The sequence below is a fragment of the Hyperolius riggenbachi genome, chromosome 6 (genome assembly GCF_040937935.1).
Source record: "Hyperolius riggenbachi isolate aHypRig1 chromosome 6, aHypRig1.pri, whole genome shotgun sequence".
In the NCBI taxonomy this organism is placed as follows: domain Eukaryota; kingdom Metazoa; phylum Chordata; class Amphibia; order Anura; family Hyperoliidae; genus Hyperolius; species Hyperolius riggenbachi.
Window position 1 is genome coordinate 347,140,893 of NC_090651.1, and position 20,556 is coordinate 347,161,448.

Sequence of the window (20,556 nt, forward strand, 5' to 3'; positions counted from 1 at the left end):
TCAGGTATGAGCACAGTCATGTGCCCTGCTGTGTGAATGCTTCACTTTCCCCTTCATTATTACCAATGTCAGCTGTCCTCATTATTTTATCAGTATCCAAACTGGTCTTGATCGATCCCATTGTGGAAACATTTAGGAAATAATTGACAGATCCTGTCAGTCAGACGGGAAATTGCATTATGAGTACCCAGCATGATGTCCTACCATATTATTATACTGTATTGTGTGCGGCTGAGGGAGACCTTTCAGGAATCCCCCCTTTGAAAATCCTGGGTTCGCCCCTGTAGGTATGTGCTCATGTAAGATTAGCTACTTCCATCGCACTGCGTCACATGTAGTGTGATATGCGCCATAGACTTTCATTGCCCTAGCGTTAGGCTGCGGTAAAATTAGGCACCACGCCAGTGTGAGGGCTGGAACCCACTAGAGCGATTTTTTAAGCGTTCTGGGAGCGTGAGAAATCGCTAGTGATTTCCCTAAACGCTCTGCCAATGTAAATGGATGGTGCAAATTCCACAGAAGCGATTGTGATTAGCAAAATCGCAAACACAGGACATGCAGCATTTTGTTAGCGTTAGCACTTCAATGTAAAGTATATAATCACTGGCGTAATCGCTCATCAAAACTTGCATGGAGCGATTTTGCTAGCGTTTAAAATTTAATGTACACTGTAACAAAATTAAAAATAATTGGAAGGACCAATCAGATTTTAAAACGCTAATCGCTAATCGCTACACAACCGCTGGCAAATTGATTACACTTTCTAAAATCGCTCCCTAAAGCGCTCATGAAATCGCTTACAAACTGCTCATACAAAACGCTAGCGATTGCGATTAGCGATAGCGTTTTGTAGTGGGTTCCAGGCCTGACAGGCCCCTAAAGGTGGCCACACACCAAACATTTTTTTTAATTTCTTCTTAATTCAAGAACAACAATACATTTTTGTGAATTATTGTAACATTTTAAAAATCTGACCAATCTGACACACGTGTCAAATTTTTCCCAAAGTATGAAAAAATAAAAGATTGAAAATTCTGAACAATCTGCTTGGGTGTATGTATTAAGAAACTGACAATGGCCTCAATTCACTAAGCTTATCTCCTGTCTTTAATGACTCTTCTAAAGTTGTTACCATGGTGATAAGGCATGTAGTATTCAGGAAACATTTTACCTCAGGCAAACCTAAAGTTAACTCTTCTGTCTTTAAGTTAACTTTTTAATCCTTAAAATAACTCAAGAGTTAAAGACAGGCTGTTCATTAACTGCGTGTGAAAATAACTACAGAGGAGGTAACTTAACTACAGAGGAGGTAAATTAACTACAGAGGAGGTAACGTAAGGAATGAAGAGATAAGATAACTCTCTTACTGTGTGGAGGTAAGTTTTCTCTTGCCTTATCTCCAGCATGATCTTAGTGAATTGAGGCCAATATAACCTACACCATGCAATCTTCAGAAAAATTGATCAGAAAAATCCACAAAAAAAGTGTCACTGATGAACCATGAAAAATGCAATCACAATCGTTTTTTTGCACTGATTGTGATTCATGTTACAATCCAGATTGGATGTGTAGAGGCTAAGCACTTAGGGGTTACTTCAGGAAGAGCCTTATTTTTAGATGACAGTGTGTACTTTAATTGCCTGGGACCCCAGCACAGAATCTCCCAGCTAACAACTAGGTGTGAATTCTAGCACGAGTTAGACCATTTGGCTTGCTGCTGGCAGAGGAAGCCTCCAGCACAGCAGGAAGCAGACTACGCGGAGGCAAGAGTCCTGGCTATATTTAATAACGGTACTTGCTTATTTTGTCCTTTAAAGAGATACTGTACTTGTAACCTATATGAAAAGTATATTGTTTGTTCGCTAGTAACCTGACAAACATTTTTATATCCCTTTATGTAGCTGACAGAAGCCACAGCCCCTTTATTCCACTTCTCAGTAACAGAATGTCCTATTCATGTCTGGTATTATTATGATCCATATTCTTTGAAATTGCAGAATTTGCTATTATTATTTGTGTACGATGCATATTGCTGGGGTTATGGACAGGTCATATATTTGAGACTAATATTTTCCCCCCAAATGTAAGGGGTTGGTTAACCTCCAGAGCAGGGGACCTTTCCAGGACTTTTACACAAAGGACATATTTCTTCCAAATCTTTAAGTATTCATCTTCTTCATTTCACTTCATTTCAGTTTTATTTTATTCTGTGGCTACTGTCTTCACAATTATTGCTTAGAATAATTTTCTATATACCTTATATACTCACAGATAAGCCTATTTATTTCAGCACAAAAAATGTGCTGAAAAGTTACCCCCTCGGCATATATGCGAGTCAGTGGAGCAGAACCGATGGTGGAGCAGATTTTATTACTGGCAGTGGAGCGCAAGGATAGTGCACTATGTGTCTGTGCCTCCAATCACCTGCAACATGGTGTGCAGAGTTTGCTGCTCAAGACTACCTGTGTCCCCTGGCTTGTGGAGCAAAATGCACAAGCGGCATTGTCAGCGGTGCAATGATCAGGGTTCTTCCTGTGTTGCAATTGCAGTGCCTCATATCTATGACGCTATCTGGTGTCGTCTTGAGACACAGCTGTATCCTCCTTGTGGCACATCTGGCTATGGGAAGGGGGAATGATTTGTACTGGGGGACCATCTGGCTACTGTGTAAGGGGCTATACTGGTGAGGGGCTTATACGAGAGTCAGTCACTTTTTCCTGGTTTCTGAGGGAAAAGTGGGTACTTTGGCTTATATGTGGGTCAGCTTATATACAAGTATATATGGTATATTAAGTATTGTATTATTTCAGTCAGACTAGGGTGTGTTAATTTTATCTGCAGGTTCCTCTGTCCTTATACAGATGTGGTGGCAGCTACCTGTAATATTGTGTATTAAAGTGTTTGTACTGCTTGCACGTTCCCTCCTGACCTGTCTGTTTGCCCAATTTCAGTGGCTTTAGCACATCAATTGCATCCACACGTTTGGCTCGTCTGTGGGTTAAAGCAGAGTGGAAGGCATTGAGCAGTCCGGCCACTAGGGGGAGTGCGACATTCACCACTCCCAATCGACTTATATTGAAGAAAAACAGGAAATTGGATCAGATTTCTTGCTTGAACAAAGAAAAAGCTTTCGAAAACAAAATTCCAATATAGTAAACTAACAGTCTGATTTAAATCCTTAGTGGTGCCTAACCCCATCTAAGGAGACAAAGAGATAGGAGATAGAAATTGTAAAGAAAAGAAATGGAGAGAATCAAGAGACTGCAGTGCCCTTAACAACCAGTGGCAGCGCTACACTGGGGCAAACTTGGCCCCCCCCCCTCCCCCTCGGCAATCACTATGCTCCCCTGAGTGACATACCTACCCCCACCCGGCTCAATAACATGCCGTTAACGGTTTCCAGGCTCCAGCAGTGTACATTGAACAGGATAGGGTCTGTAAAAAAAACTCTTCATGTCAGGGTTTATGTAAACCAAGGGTCTTATCTATAGCCATAAATACCTCACAATGCTTGCAAGATCCCTTGCTATTAATGTATCTGGTTGCCACTTATATTTGCACCCAAAAAAATTTCTCAACAAGCTTATGATTGTATGTTCTAACTAACATTGTCAGTCAACAGGAAGAGAGTCTGAAGAAGGCTTACCAACTAAAAGCTTACGGTTTTTCTTTTGAATTAGCCAATAAACTAGAGCTTGTATTTTAATACATAGACCTGGGGAACTGCAACATCTTTCTGTCCAGATCTGTCTATCTTTCTATCATTTTCACAAGTTGGATAAAAGTCGTTTGAAACATCCAGCAAACAGCAGATCTGACGACAATCAATATAAAACAACATGAATGCGTCTACAGTATACGAACAGCATAATAATTTGAATTATCAGTTTGTGTGAAAGTCGTTTATAATACTTGTCATTTGAACGGCATTGCTCATTTGTGTGCGCCGACTTTAATCTAGTGCGTGTATGGGCCTTTAATCTGGATGGGTGAGAATTGCATGAATATACCGTATATTGTATAGCATATTGCATGTTGGCACATGCAGAGCAATACAATGAGCAGAACATGTGAGAGCTGAACAGAAGGAAGTATGAAACGTGAGGGGGGTGTATGCAATAAACTGCAATAAGCAGAATTACGTGGTAAACTATTACCACACAATCAGTAGAGCGTCATGTATTGCATGTAATATGTTGTTTTCTGCTCTACTCACCGTGCGGTAAAACGTTACGCATATAATTCTGCTTGCCGATGTTTATTGCATACATCTTTTGGAGAGGTGATTTATGGAATGTGACCATAACCTGAGGGAAGCTGAGTGATTAGATGATATGCAGTGTAGAAGGGGCTGTTTCATTCCATGGTGGGGCTGTCTCCTTCCATGGTGGGGCTGTCTCCTTCCATGGTGGGGCTGTCTCCTAGTGGTGCTGTCTTGTTCCGTGGTTGGGCTATCTCCTTCCATGGTGGGTGGAGGGAGCTGTCTCCATCCATGGTGGGACTGTCTCTTGGTGGTGCGGTCTCCTTCCATGGTGGGTGTTGCGGGCTGTCTCATTCCATAGTGGGGCTGTCTGCTTCCATGGTGGTGCTGTCTCCTTCCATGGTGGGTGGAGGGAGCTGTCTCCATCCATGGTGGGACTGTCTCTTGGTGGTGCTGTCTCCTTCCATGGTGGGTGTTGGGGAATGTCTCCTTCCATGGTGGTGCTGTCTCCTTTCATGGTGGATGCTGTGGGCTGTCTCCTATGGTGGGGCTGTCTCCTTCCATGGTGGGGCTGTCTCCTTCCATGGTGGGGCTGTCTCCTTCCATGGTGGGGGCTGTCTCCTTCCATGGTGGGGGCTGTCTCCTTCCATGGTGGGGGCTGTCTCCTTCCATGGTGGGAGCTGTCTCCTTCCATGGTGGGGGCTGTCTCCTTCCATGGTGGGAGCTGTCTCCTTCCATGGTGGGGCTGTCTCCTTTCATGGTGGGGCTTCTTCCATGGTGGGGGCTGTCTCCTTCCATGGTGGGGACTGCCATTGTCCACAAGGAATAGACTGTCTGCAGGATGTGTTCATAGAAAGGCAGTGAATAAGTCTATTGTATGTCGGTAATGAATAGAGTAGAGAAGGGGTCAGTTTTCCATCCTCGGGGGGTACAGAGAGGGACAAGGAGGGAAAGCAGAATCAAAATATGCCAATGCTCTATCCTTCCATGGATGGATGATTGTATCCAAATCTCACAGGATGACATCTCGCCAAAAGCCATTAAGCAGGGAATGTGGAAGGAAACGTATCCAAACTAGACTGACCTGTGAGAAAAGACACAATCCCCTTCTTACATCTATCCATCCATCTACCATCCATTCCACCAATATACAGTATATCACACCTCATAGATTTCACACTATATATATATATATATATATATATATATATATATATATATATATATATATATATATATGTGTGTATATATATATATATATATGTATATATATATATATATATATATACACACATATATACAGTGGTTTGCAAAAGTATTCAGCCCCCCCTTCCACATTTTTTCATATTACTGCCACAAACATGAATCAATTTTATTGGAATTCCACGTGAAAGACCAATACAAAGTGGTGTACATGTCAGAAGTGGAACACAAATCATACAGAATTCCAAACATTTTTTACAAATCAATAACTGCAAAGTGGGGTGTGCGTAATTATTCAGCCCCCTGAGTCAATACTTTGTAGAACCACCTTTTGCTGCAATTACAGCTGCCAGTCTTTTAGGGCAAGTCTCTACCAGCTTTGCACATCTAGAGACTGAAATCCTTGCCCATTCTTCTTTGCAAAACAGCTCCAGCTCAGTCAGATTAGATGGACAGCGTTTGTGAACAGCAGTTTTCAGATCTTGCCACAGATTCCCGATTGGATTTAGATCTGGACTTTGACTGGGCCATTCTAACACTTGGATATGTTTTGTTTTAAACCATTCCATTGTTGCCCTGGATTTATGTTTAGGGTAATTGTCCTGCTGGAAGGGGAACCTCCGCCCCAGTCTCATTGATTCATGGTTGTGGCAGTAATGTGACAAAATGTGGAAAACTTCAAGGGGGTCGAATACTTTTGCAAGCCACTCACATTATATATATATATATATATATATATATATATATATATATATATATACACATATATACACACAATAAAAAGTATGTGAACCCTTTGGATAAAATGTGATCTGATCTCCATGTAAGTCACAATAGACAATCACAGTCTGCATAAACAAATACTACACAAATCATTAAATGTTTCCATGTTTTATTGAATACACCATGTAAACATTCACAGTGCAGGTGGAAAATGTATGTGAACCCCAAGACTAATGAAGTCTCCAAGAGTTAATTGGAGTGAAGTGTTATGTTCAAAGATTCCTCCGCACACCTTCCATGGATAAAAACCATTCCTTTATTGAATCATCATAGAAACATAGCAAATATAGAGCAGCATACAAGCTGACGCGTTTCTGACCCTGCCGGGTCCTTAGTCGTAGCTAAGAGTGAGGTGTTAGACAGCTGGAGTCTAATCAATGAGATGAGACAGGAGGGGTTGGTTCAGCTGCCCTGTCCTACAAAAACACACACCAGTTTTGGGTTTGCTTTTCCCAAGAAGCATTTCCTGGTGTGAATGATGCCGTGCACAAAAGAGCTCTCAGAAGACCTATGATTAAGTATTGTTGACTTGCATAAAGCTGGAAAGGGTTATAAAAGTATATCCAAAAGCCTTGCTGGTCATCAGTCCATGGTAAGACAAATTGTCTGATTGGAGAAAGTTCAGCACTGCTGCTACTCTCCATAGGAGTGGCTGTCCTGTAAAGATGACTGCAAGAGCACAGCGCAGAAGGCTCAATGAAGTGAACAAGAATCCTAGAGTGTCAGCTAAAGACTTACAAAAGTCTCTGGCATATGCAAACATCCCGGTTAGCAAATCTATCATACGTAAAACACTAGACAAGAATGGAGTTCATGGGAGGATGTTACAGAGGAAATCACTGCTGTCCCCCCAAAAAAAAACATTGCTGCACACTTAAAGTTTGAAAAAGAGCACCTGGATGTTCCACAGCAGTTCTGGAAAAATATTCTGTGGACAGATGAAACCAAAGTTGAGTTGTTTGGAAGAAACACTCAACACTATGGGCTTGATTCACTAAGACAAATAGCACGCCTTATCAAAGTTAACACACCTTATAAGAGTAGCATAGAGAGTGCTACAAACCAGCAAAGGCTCAGGGCAGGACGAGAGGAGCTCTTGTCATTACCAATTAGCAGGCATAAGTTTGCTATGCTACTCTGATAAGGCATGTTAACTTTAATAAGGCGTGTTAACTTTTATAAGGCGTGCTATTTGTCTTATTGAATCAAGCCCTATTTGTGGAGAAAAATTGGCACAGAACACCAACATGAAAACCTCATCCCAACTATGAGCTATGGTGGTGGGGGCATCATAGTTTGGGGCTGCTGTGCTGCGTCAGGACCTGGATGGATTGCTATCATCAAAGGAAAAATGAATTCCCAAGTTTATTAAAACATTTTCCAGAACTTAAGGCCATCTGTCCACCACCTGAAGCTCAGCAGAAGATGGGTGTTGCTACAACAGGACAATGACATAAAAGCATAGAAGTAAATCAACAACGGAATGGCTTAAACAGAAAAAAAATACACCTCCCTGACCTCAACCCGATTGAGATGCTGTGGCATGACCTCAAGAAAGCGATTTACTCCAGAAATCCCAGGAATATTGCTGAACTGAAACAGTCCTGTAAAGAGGAATGGTCAAAAATTACTCCTGACTGTTGTGTACTGACCTGCTGTTGATCTGCAACTACAGGAAATGTTTGTTTGAAGTTATTGCTGCCAAAGGAGGTTCAACCAGTTATTAAATTCAAGGGTTCACATACCTTTTAACACCTGCGATGTGAATGTTTACATGGTGAGTTCAATAAAATCATGGAAACATTTAATCATTTGCGTGGTATTGGTTTAATCAGACTGTGTGATTGTCTATTGTTGTGACTTAGAAGATCAGATCACATTTTATGTGTTATCCATATAATTCCAAAGTGTTCACATAATTTTTATTTCTACTGTATATATATATTTATTAATAGTGCATCCGGAAAGTATTTACAGCATATCACCTTTTCCACATTTTTGTTATTTTACAGCCCTATTGCAATATAGATCAATTATTTTTTTCCCCCTCAGAATTCTACACAGAACACCCCATAGTGACAACATGGAAAAAGTTTACTTGAGGTTTTGGCAAACTTATTAAAAATAATTTTTTTCTTTAACCACTTGAGGACCACAGTCTTTCTACCCCTTAAGGACCGGCCACTTTTTTTCCATTCAGACCACTGCAGCTTTCACGGTTTATTGCTCGCTCATACAACCTACCACCTAAATGAATTTTGGCTCCTTTTCTTGTCACTAATAAAGCTTTCTTTTGGTGCTATTTGATTGCTCCTGCGATTTTTACTTTTTATTATATTCATCAAAAAAGACATGAATTTTGGCAAAAAAATGATTTTTTTAACTTTCTGTGCTGACAATTTTCAAATAAAGTAAAATTTCTGTATACATGCAGCGCGAAAAATGTGGACAAACATGTTTTTGATTAAAAAAAAACCATTCAGTGTATATTTATTGGTTTGGGTAAAAGTTATAGCGTTTACAAACTATGGTGCAAAAAGTGAATTTTCCCATTTTCGAGCATCTATGACTTTTCTGACCCCCTGTCATGTTTCATGAGGGGCTAGAATTCCAGGATAGTATAAATACCCCCCAAATGACCCCATTTTGGAAAAAAGACATCCCAAAGTATTCACTGAGAGGCATAGTGAGTTCATAGAAGATATTATTTTTTGTCACAAGTAAGCGGAAAATGACACTTTGTGACAAAAAAAAAGAAAAAAAAAAAGAATCCATTTCTTCTAACTTGCGACAAAAAAAAATGAAATCTGCCACGGACTCACCATGCCCCTCTCTGAATACCTTGAAGTGTCTACTTTCCAAAATGGGGTCATTTGTGGGGTGTGTTTACTGTCTTCGCATTTTGGGGGGTGCTAATTTGTAAGCACCCCTGTAAAGCCTAAAGGTGCTCATTGGACTTTGGGCCTCTTAGCGCAGTTAGGCTGCAAAAAAGTGCCACACATGTGGTATTGCCGTACTCAAGAGAAGTAGTAGAATGTGTTTTGGGGTGTATTTTTACACATACCCATGCTGGGTGGGAGAAATATCTCTGTAAAAGACAATTTTTTCATTTTTTTTACACACAATTGTCCATTTACAGAGTTATTTCTCCCACCCAGCATGGGTATGTGTAAAAATACACCCCAAAACACATTGTACTACTTCTCCCGAGTACGGCGATACCACATGTGTGGCACTTTTTTGCACCCTAACTGCGCTAAAGGGCCCAAAGTCCAATGAGTACCTTTAGGATTTCACAGGTCATTTTGCGGAATTTGATTTCCAGACTACTCCTCACGGTTTAGGGCCCCTAAAATGCCAGGGCAGTATAGGAACCCCACAAATGACCCCATTTTAGAAAGAAGACACCCCAAGGTATTCCGTTAGGAGTATGGTGCGTTCATAGAAGATTTTATTTTTTGTCAAAAGTTAGCGGAAAATTGATTTTTATTGTTTTTTTCACAAAGTGTCATTTTCCACTAACTTGTGACAAAAAATAAAATCTTCTATGAACTCACCATACTCCTAACGGAATACCTTGAGGTGTCTTCTTTCTAAAATGGGGTCATTTGTGGGGTTCCTATACTGCCCTGGCATTTTAGGGGCCCTAAACCGTGAGGAGTAGTCTGGAAATCAAATTCCGCAAAATGACCTGTGAAATCCTAAAGGTACTCATTGGACTTTGGGCCCTTTAGCGCAGTTAGGGTGCAAAAAAGTGCCACACATGTGGTATCGCCGTACTCGGGAGAAGTAGTACAATGTGTTTTGGGGTGTATTTTTACACATACCCATGCTGGGTGGGAGAAATAACTCTGTAAATGGACAATTGTGTGTAAAAAAATCAAAAGATTGTCATTTACAGAGGTATTTCTCCCACCCAGCATGGGTATGTGTAAAAATACACCCCAAAACACATTGTACTACTTCTCCCGAGTATGGCAATACCACATGTGTGGCACTTTTTTGCACCCTAACTGCGCTAAAAGGCCCAAAGTCCAATGAGTACCTTTAGGATTTCACAGGTCATTTTGCGAAATTTGATTTCCAGACTACTCCTCACGGTTTAGGGCCCCTAAAATGCCAGTTCAGTATAGGAACCCCACAAATGACCCCATTTTAGAAAGAAGACACCCCAAGGTATTCCGTTAGGAGTATGGTGAGTTCATAGAAGATTTTATTTTTTGTCACAAGTTAGTGGAAAATGACACTTTGTGAAAAAAACAATAAAAATCAATTTTCCGCTAACTTTTGACAAAAAATAAAATCTTCTATGAACTCACCATACTCCTAACGGAATACCTTTGGGTGTCTTCTTTCTAGAATGGGGTCATTTGTGGGGTTACTATACTGCCCTGGCATTTTAGGGGCCCTAAACCGTGAGGAGTAGTCTTGAAACCAAATGTCGCAAAATGACCTGTGAAATCCTAAAGGTACTCATTGGACTTTGGGCCCCTTAGCGTACTTAGGGTGTAAAAAAGTGCCACACATGTGGTACCGCCGTACTCAGGAGAAGTAGTATAATGTGTTTTGGGGTGTATTTTTACACATACCCATGCTAAGTGGGAGAAATATCTCTGTAAATGACAATTGTTTGATTTGTTTTACACACAATTGACCATTTACATAGAAATTTCTCCCACCCAGCATGGGTATGTGTAAAAATACACCCCAAAACACATTATACTACTTTTCCTGAGTACGGCGGTACCACATGTGTGACACTTTTTTGCAGCCTAGGTGCGCTAAGGGGCCCAACGTCCTATTCACGGGTCATTTTAAAGGCATTTGTTTTCTAGACTACTCCTCGCGGTTTAGGGCCCCTAAAATGCCAGGGCAGTATAGGAACCCCACAAGTGACCCCATTTTAGAAAGAAGACACCCCAAGGTATTCCGTTAGGTGTATGGCGAGTTCATAGAAGATTTTATTTTTTGTCACAAGTTAGTGAAAAATGACACTTTGTGAAAAAAAAACAATAAAAATCAATTTCCGCTAACTTTTGACAAAAAATAAAATCTTCTATGAACTCGTCATACACCTAACAGAATACCTTGGGGTGTCTTTTTTTCTAAAATGGGGTCACTTGTGGGGTTCCTATACCGCCCTGGCATTTTACGGGCCCAAAACCGTGAGTAGTCTGGAAACCAAATGTCTCAAAATGACTGTTCAGGGGTATAAGCATCTGCAAATTTTGATGACAGGTGGTCTATGAGGGGGCGAATTTTGTGGAACCGGTCATAAGCAGGGTGGCCTTTTAGATGACAGGTTGTATTGGGCCTGATCTGATGGATAGGAGTGCTAGGGCGGTGACAGGAGGTGATTGATGGGTGTCTCAGGGGGTGGTTAGAGGGGAAAATAGATGCAATCAATGCACTGGGGAGGTGATCGGAAGGGGGTCTGAGGGGGATCTGAGGGTTTGGCCGAGTGATCAGGAGCCCACACGGGGCAAATTAGGGCCTGATCTGATGGGTAGGTGTGCTAGGGGGTGACAGGAGGTGATTGATGGGTGTCTCAAGGTGTGATTAGAGGGGGGAATAGATGCAAGCAATGCACTGGCGAGGTGATCAGGGCTGGGGTCTGAGGGCATTCTGAGGGTGTGGGCGGGTGATTGAGTGCCCTAGGGGCAGATAGGGGTCTAATCTGATAGGTAGCAGTGACAGGGGGTGATTGATGGGTAATTAGTGGGTGTTTAGGGTAGAGAACAGATGTGAACACTGCACTTGGGAGGTGATCGGACGTCGGATCTATTGGTGTGGGTGGGTGATCAGATTGCCCGCAAGGGGCAGGTTAGGGGCTGATTGATGGGTGGCAGTGACAGCGGGTGATTGATGGGTGGCAGTGACAGGGGGTGATTGATGGGTGGCAGTGACAGGGGGTGATTGATGGGTGATTGATAGGTGATTGACAGGTGATTGACAGGTAATCAGTGGGTTATTACAGGGGAGAACAGATGTAAATATTGCACTGGCGAATTGATAAGGGGGGGTCTGAGGGCAATCTGAGCGTGTAGGCGGGTGATTGGGTGCCCGCAAGGGGCAGATTAGGGTCTGATCTGATGGGTAACAGTGACAGGTGGTGATAGGGGGTGATTGATGGGTAATTAGTTGGTGTTCAGAGGAGAGAATAGATGGAAACACTGCGCTTGGGTGGTGATCTGATGTCGGATCTGCGGGCGATCTATTGGTGTGGGTGATCAGTTTGCCCGCAAGGGGCAGGTTAGGGGCTGATTGATGGGTGGCAGTGACAGGGGGTGATCGATGGGTGGCAGTGACAGGGGGTGATTGATGGGTGATTGACAGGTGATTGACAGGTGATCAGTGGGTTATTACAGGGAAGGACAGATGTAAATAATGCCCTGGCGAATTGATAAGGGGGGGTCTGAGTGCAATCTGAGCGTGTAGGCGGGTGATTGGGTGCCCGCAAGGGGCAGATTAGGGTCTGATCTGATGGGTAACAGTGACAGGTGGTGATAGGGGGTGATTGATGGGTGATTGATGGGTAATTAGTGAGTGTTTAGAGGAGAGAATAGATGGAAACACTGCGCTTGGGTGGTGATCTGATGTCGGATCTGCGGGCGATCTATTGGTGTGGCTGGGTGATCAGTTTGCCCGCAAGGGGCAGGTTAGGGGCTGATTGTTGGGTGGCAGTGACAGGGGGTGATTGATGGGTGATAGGTGATTGGCAGGTGATTGACAGATGATCAGTGGGTTATTACAGGGAAGGACAGATGTAATTAATGCACTGGTGAATTGATAAGGGGGGGGGGGTCTGAGGGCAATCTGAGCGTGTGGGCGGGTGATTGGGTGCCCGCAAGGGGCAGCTTAGGGTCTGATCTGATAGGTAACAGTGACAGGTGGTGATAGGGGGTGATTGATGGGTGATTGATGGGTAATTAGTGGGTGTTTAGAGAAGATAACAGATGTAAACAATACATTTGGGAGGTAATCTGACGGCGGGTTTGCGGGCGATCTAATGGTGTGGGTGGGTGATCAGATTGCCCGCAAGGGGCAGGTTAGGGGCTGATTGATGGGTGGCAGTGACAGGGGGTGACAGGGGGTGATTGATGGGTGATAGGTGAATGGCAGGTGATTGACAGGTGATCAGTGGGTTATTACAGGGAAGAACAGATGTAATTAATGCACTGGCGAATTGATAAGGGGGGGTCAGAGGGCAATCTGAGCGTGTTGGCGGGTGATTGGGTGCCCGCAAGGGGCAGATTAGGGTCTGATCTGATAGGTAAAAGTGACAGGTGGTGATAGGGGGTGATTGATGGGTGATTGATGGGTAATTAGTGGGTGTTTAGAGGAGAGAATAGATGTAAACAATGGATTTGGGAGGTGATCTGATGTCGGATCTGCGGGCGATCTATTGGTGTGGGTGGGTGATCAGATTGCCCGCAAGGGGCAGGTTAGGGGCTGATTGTTGGGTGGCAGTGACAGGGGGTGATTGATGGGTGATTGATGGGTGATTGATGGGTGATTGACAGGTTATCAGGGAAGATAGATGCATACAGTACACAGGGGGGGGTCTGGGGGGGGGGGGGTCTGGGGAGAATCTGAGGGGTCGGGGGGTGATCAGGAGGGGGCAGGGGGCAGGGGGGGATAAAAAAAAATAGCGTTGACAGATAGTGACAGGGAGTGATTGATGGGTTATTAGGAGGGTGATTGGGTGCAAACAGGGGTCTGGGGGGTGGGCAGGGGGGGGTCTGAGGGTTGCTGTGGGCGATCAGTGGGCGGGGGGGGCAGATCAGTGTGTTTGAGTGCAGACTAGGGTGGCTGCAGCCTGCCCTGGTGGTCCCTCGGACACTGGGACCACCAGGGCAGGAGGCAGCCTGTATAATACACTTTGTATACATTACAAAGTGTATTATACACTTTGTAGCGGTGATCGCGGGGTTAACATCCCGCCGGCGCTTCCGTATGGCCGGCGGGATGTTACGGCGGGTGGGCGGAGCCAGTTGCCGGGGTCAGCGCGCGTCATCAATGACGCGATCGCTCCCCCGGCATGCCTAAAGGACGCGCCGCCTGAAGGCGTATTGCGGTCCTTTAGGCGTCCACTTTGCCGCCGCCCATGGGCTGTGGGCGGTCGGCAAGTGGTTAAGAAAGCACATGTACATAAGTATTCATAGCCTTTGCCATGAAGCTCAAAATTGAGCTCAGGTGCATCCTGTTTCCCCTGATCATTATTGAGTTGTTTTTGCAGCTTAATTGGCATCCACCTGTGGTACAATCTGTTGATTGGACATGTATTGGAAAGGCACACACCTTGGCTATATAATGTCCCACAGTCAACAGTTCAGGTCAGAGCACAAACCAAGCATAAAGTCCTTTTTGAATTGTCAGTAGACCTCTGAGACAGGATTGCCCCGAGGCACAAATCTGTGGATGGTTACAGAATAATGTCTGCTGCTTTGAAGGACCCAATGAGCACAGTGGCCTCCATCATCAGTAAGTGGAAGAAGTTCAAAACAGCCAGAAGTCTTCCTTGACCTGGCGGCCATCTAAACTGAGCTATCGGGGAGAATGGCCATATTCAGGGACATGACCAAGAACCCAATGATCACTCTGTCAGTGCTCCAGAGGTCGTCTGTGGACAGGGCCGGCCCGCTCATGAGGCGGGGTGAAACATTTGCCTCAGGCGGCAAATCTGCGGGGGCGGCACCCACCCCCGCCATCAGGGGGGGACAGACGATACAAGAGTGATGGGCCCAGCCGCCTGAGGCTCCCAAGGGGGGGGGCCCGGGGGCCCGGGCCCCCTGCTCACTTACTGCGGCTCCGCTACAGGCCCCCTGCTCCCAGCATGTCATGTCTGGTAACTGCGAGCGGCTGCTGCAGCAAGTGATGATGCCAGCCAATCACAGAGGAGGGTGAAGCCAGTGTCAGACTGAGCCAATGGGAGGGCGGGATTTCCCCCAGTAGGCCCCACCCCAAAGTCCCGACATGCCTGCTGTGGGTGGTCTGTGATGCATACAAAGACACGGCCAGGCTGGCTGCCGTCCAGCTAAGGAGGGTCTGGGAGGAGGAGCTGCAGGTAGCATGCTGGGAATGGAGGAGGCCTGGTGCTGCTGAAGATGGAGGAGGCAAGATGACTGAGGTGATGGGCTGGCTCACCCAGCCAGACCTCAAGAAGAGAAGTTTTCAATAAAGATCGCCTGGCCACGGAAAGAAGCCCCGCCCACCACGTCCGGTAAGCCCCGCCCACCACGTCCGGTAAGCCCCGCCCCCACACAGCACTTTGGCCTAAATCCTAGTGTCTCTCCGTCCCCCAGCACCCACACTGACCTCTCAGCACCCACACTGACCTCTCAGCACCCACACTGACCTCCCAGAACCTACACTGACCTGACCTCCAAGCACCCACACTGACCTCTCATCACCCACACTGACCTCTCAGCACCCACACTGACCTCCCAGAACCTACACTGACCTGACCTCCAAGCACCCACACGGACCTCCCAGAACCTACACTGACCTGACCTCCAAGCACCCACACTGACCTCCCAGAACCTACACTGACCTGACCTCCAAGCACCCACACTGACCTGACCTCCAAGCACCCACACTGACCTCCCAGAACCTACACTGACCTCCCAGAACCTACACTGACCTGACCTCCAAGCACCCACACTGACCTCTCAGCACCCACACGGACCTCCCAGAACCTACACTGACCTCCCAGAACCTACACTGACCTGACCTCCAAGCACCCACACTGACCTGACCTCCAAGCACCCACACTGACCTCCCAGAACCTACACTGACCTGACCTTAAAGCACCCACACTGACCTCTCAGCACCCACACTGACCTCCCAGAACCTACACTGACCTGACCTCCAAGCACCCACACTGACCTCCTAGAACCTACACTGACCTCCCAGAACCTACACTGACCTGACCTCCAAGTACCCACACTGACCTCCCAGAACCTACACTGACCTGACCTCCAAGCACCTCCTCACCAAGCACCCACACTGACCTCCCAGAACCTACACTGACCTCCCAGAACCTACACTGACCTGACCTCCAAGCACCCACACTGACCTCTCAGCACCCACACTAACCTCCCAGAACCTACACTGACCTCCCAGAACCTACACTGACCTGACCTCCAAGCACCCACACTGACCTCTCAGCACCCACACTGACCTCCCAGAACCTACACTGACCTCCCAGAACCTACACTGACCTGACCTCCAAGCACCCACACTGACCTCCCAGAACCTACACTGACCTGACCTCCAAGCACCCACACTGACCTCCCAGAACCTACACTGACGTGACCTCCAAGCACCCACACTGACCTGACCTCCAAGCACCCACACTGACCTCCCAGAACCTACACTGACCTCCCAGAACCTACACTGACCTGACCTCCAAGCACCCACACTGACCTCTCAGCACCCACACTGACCTCCCAGAACCTACACTGACCTCCCAGAACCTACACTGACCTGACCTCCAAGCACCCACACTGACCTCCCAGAACCTACACTGACCTGACCTCCAAGCACCCACACTGACCTCCCAGAACCTACACTGACCTGACCTCCAAGCACCCACACTGACCTGACCTCCAAGCACCCACACTGACCTCCCAGAACCTACACTGACCTGACCTCCAAGCACCCACACTGACCTCCCAGAACCCACACTGACCTGACCTCCAAGCACCCACACTTACCTCCCAGAACCTACACTGACCTCCCAGAACCCACACTGACCTGACCTCCAAGCACCCACACTGACCTCCCAGAACCTACACTGACCTGACCTCCAAGCACCCACACTGACCTCCCAGAACCTACACTGACCTGACCTCCAAGCACCCACACTGACCTCTCAGAACCCACACTGACCTCTCCCTGCACCCACACTGACCTCTCCCTGCACCCACACTGACCTCCCTGAACCTACACTGACCACTTAACACAAGCCTTCCCATCACTACACCTAACACTAACCTCACTGTTGCACAAACTGAGGTGACACAGAGGGAGACACTTTTTTACTGCGTTGTGCTGTGCGTGCCACTTTCTTTGGAGCCATGCACAGTTTTTGACGCTACGGGCACGGGGGTGGGGTGGCTATTGAGTGGGCTCAGCAGCCAGTGGGTGGGCTTGGGAGGGGGGGGGCAGGCCTGATGATGTGCGAGGGGCCCCAAAATTTCTGATGGCGGCCCTGGCGGCACCCGCCTCTCCATGGATGCTGGGGCCGCCCGCCGAGCTGGAGGGGTAGCGGGCAGAAAGGGGGTATTGGGCCTAGCGGCGGGGAGGGGGGTCGGACCCCCCCCTCCCTCGCCTGGGTCCCCCAATCTGCGCTCCTCCTCCAGCGTAAAGTACCAGCCAGCGTGCATATGACGAAGAGGCAACAGGCGGGGGAATCACTCACCTCTTCCGCGTTCCATCGCGTGCTCCACTGACGTCACTTCCGGCAACGCCGCCCACTGTATTGTAAGTGGACAGCCTTGTAGGAAGTGACGTCAGTGGAGCGCACGATGGAACGCGGAAAAGGTGAGTGATTCCTCCGCCCGTTGCCTCTTCAACATATGCGTGCTGGCTGGTACTTTACGCTGGAGGAGGAGCGCAGATCGGGGGACCCAGGCGAGGGAGGGGGGGTCCGACCCCCCTCCCCGCCGCTAGGCCCAATTCTCCCTTTCTGCTAGCTACCCCTCCAGCTCGCCCCCCCCCCCCCCACGGCTGGGGGGGGGGGGGGCGATTTTTTCTAATTTTGCCTCAGGCGGCGAAAAGTCTAGGGCCGGCCCTGTCTGTGGAGAGAGGAAAACCTCCCAGAAGGACAACCATCTCTGTAGCAATCTACCAATCAGGTCTGCATAGTGGAGAGGCCATATGGAAGCCACTCCTTAGTAAAAGGCACAAAGCAGCCTGCCTGGAATTTGCCAAAAGGCACCTGAAGGACTCTCAGTCCATGAGAAACAAAATGCTGTGATCTGATGAGGCAAAGATTTAATTCTTTGGTGTGAATGTCAGGCGTCACGTTTGGAGGAAACCAGGCACCACTCATCATCAGGTCAATACCATCCCTACAGTGAAACATGATGGTGGCAGCATCATGCTGTAGGGATGTTTTTCAGAGGCAGGAACTGGAGGACTAGTCAGGATAAAGGGAAAGATGACTGGAGCAATGTACAGAGACATGCTGGATGAAATCCTGATCTAGAGCAGTATTGAACTCAGACTGGCATGCCGGTTTATCTTTCAGCGGGACAACAACCCTAAGCCCACAGTCAAGTGAATGTCCTTGAGGCGCCCATCCAGAACCCAGACTTGAATCTGATTGAACATCTCTGGAGAGATCTTAAAATTGCTGTGCACTGACGCTTCCCATCCAACCTGATAGAGTTTGAGAGGTGCTGAAAAGAGGAATGGGCAAAACTGGCCAAGGATAGGTGTGCCAAGCTTGTGGCATCATTTTCAAAAAGACTTGAGGCTGTAATTGCTGCCAAAGGTGCATTGAAAAAGTACTGAGCAAAGGCTTTGAATACTTTGAAGGCTTTGAATACTGTTTTTTTTATTTTTTATAAATTTGCCAAAACCTCATGTAAACATTTTTCACATTGTCATGTGCATTGTGTGTAGAATTCTGAGGAAGAAGATTAACTGAATTCATTTTGGAATACGGCTGTAACATAACAAAATGTAGAACAGCACTGGAGACACAAGTAGACTCCAGTGTCCAGTGATGGGCTTCGGACGTGTAATGATCCACTCAGCTGCCCGCGCAGGCAGGCAGTTTTTTGGCCACAGTTCAGGTCTGCATTCTGCAGGTCTCTGGAAGAGAGACCTTTTGTCAGTTTTGCAGCTTGCTGCTGCTGAGGAATTTGCATACGTTTGTCATGCAAATTGCCTAGCCACATCCTCTGGAGGTTTGTACTATAAATACCATGTGATATTACAGACCTGGGCTGGTCAAAAGGGTTAGTCCTGTGAAACACTCCTGGAGTGTCAGCCTTGCTTATTGTTTGAAGATTAGCTTAGAGTAATTCCTGGGACTGCACTAGGCAGGTTCCCTAGTGCAGTTAGGATTGCATATCTGTTTGTTTGTCTGTTGCAATTGTCCTGTCCCAGCGGTGGTCGACAGGAAATCGTTCTGTGTGTCTGGGTGCTAACCGGAACAGCGGTTGTTAATGGTAGCCCCTTCTGATCTGTCTTGCCTGGATCGCACTCGCCTTGCGCTAGTGCTGTGGATCCTTCTGGTCTGCAACTCTCTTGCTGTACTTGGATCGCACTTGCTCTGGCGGAAAGAGCAGTGGATCCAGCTCGCTCTGTTTCTATACTTGGATCGCACTCGCTCTGGCGGAAAGAGCAGTGGATCGTATCTCTCACTTATTCCTGTTTTCGTGTATCTGTCTTGTCAGCTACGAACGCTTGCTGGAGGCTCGGTGAGGTAACCGTTAAGCAAGCGCTCGCATCCTCTGTTCCATGTTTGTCTGTCGGTGGTTAGTTAGGCGTGCTTGTCTCTGTTGTGCTTAACACGCGAAGACCGTGCAGAAAACGCGTTCGCAGTTGCGAATGAGTGCGGTGTTCGCGTTTAGTTAGCGTTTGTTATTTTCCTTATCTTCTCATTGTATGATTTGCTGTGCCTTTGCTACTCTCGTGCTCTGCCTTGCTGTAGCCTTGTGTCACCTCTGGCAATCGCCTCTCTCGCGATTGCGTTCCTACTTCATATCTGCTGTTGTGTATGCACCGTCGCGGGTTGGCGACTAGTTTGGTGCACACACATACAATCTGTCCCTTTGCTCAATCTCATTCGCAATCGCTTCTCAGGCGATTGCGTTCTCACTCGGTTTCCTTTGTTGTGTGTCCACCATCGCAGGTTGGCGACTAGATTGGTGCACACACATACTTTCCTCCTCTGTGCTTATTCTGTCTTGTGTCGCTGTTAGCAATCGCCATCTCCTGCGATTGCCTTCTTACCATATCTTCATGGTTGTGTGTTCATCGTCGCAGGGTGGCGACTAGATTGGTGGACACGCATACCCTCTGTTTCTTTGCTCTCTCTCTTTCAGGACTATCTTGCCCTGCGTTTCTTCCCTTCGTACAATTCCTGTCTGGCGTCTGTGGCAGGGCAGAGGAGCTGTTCCTCTGCACTCCACAGCTCCACCTGTCGACAGGAATTTCCCTCTACAGGTGCATTGCACCTTTTGCTGGGTTCCCTTAAATTATACGCTTGTGGAGGATTTCCGCCATGTCAGCGCACGCCTTGTGCGCTGATCACAGAGAGAATTCCACAATCGTTACAGTATGACCAGCCAAACCGAAATTCCCAGTGTAGAGGGAATTTCCGATTTGTACGATTTGGTCAAATATGGGTC

The 20,556-nt window shown here is 46.7% G+C and overlaps 1 protein-coding gene across 4 annotated transcripts in view; it reads right to left on the minus strand.

The window, feature by feature from the left end:
• The window catches only part of LRRC4B (leucine rich repeat containing 4B), a 249,544-nt gene that overhangs the window by 98,649 nt on the left and 130,339 nt on the right, over positions 1 to 20,556 (minus strand). Inside the window, exon 1 of one of the 4 annotated variants that reach the window (XM_068241554.1) lies at positions 7,706 to 7,728. The exons of the other annotated variants lie outside the window; for them this stretch is intronic. The gene's annotated coding sequence lies outside the window, so the exon portion shown is untranslated. Of the gene's footprint in view, positions 1 to 7,705; positions 7,729 to 20,556 lie in introns of those variants that run through there. 4 annotated transcript variants of the gene reach the window in all.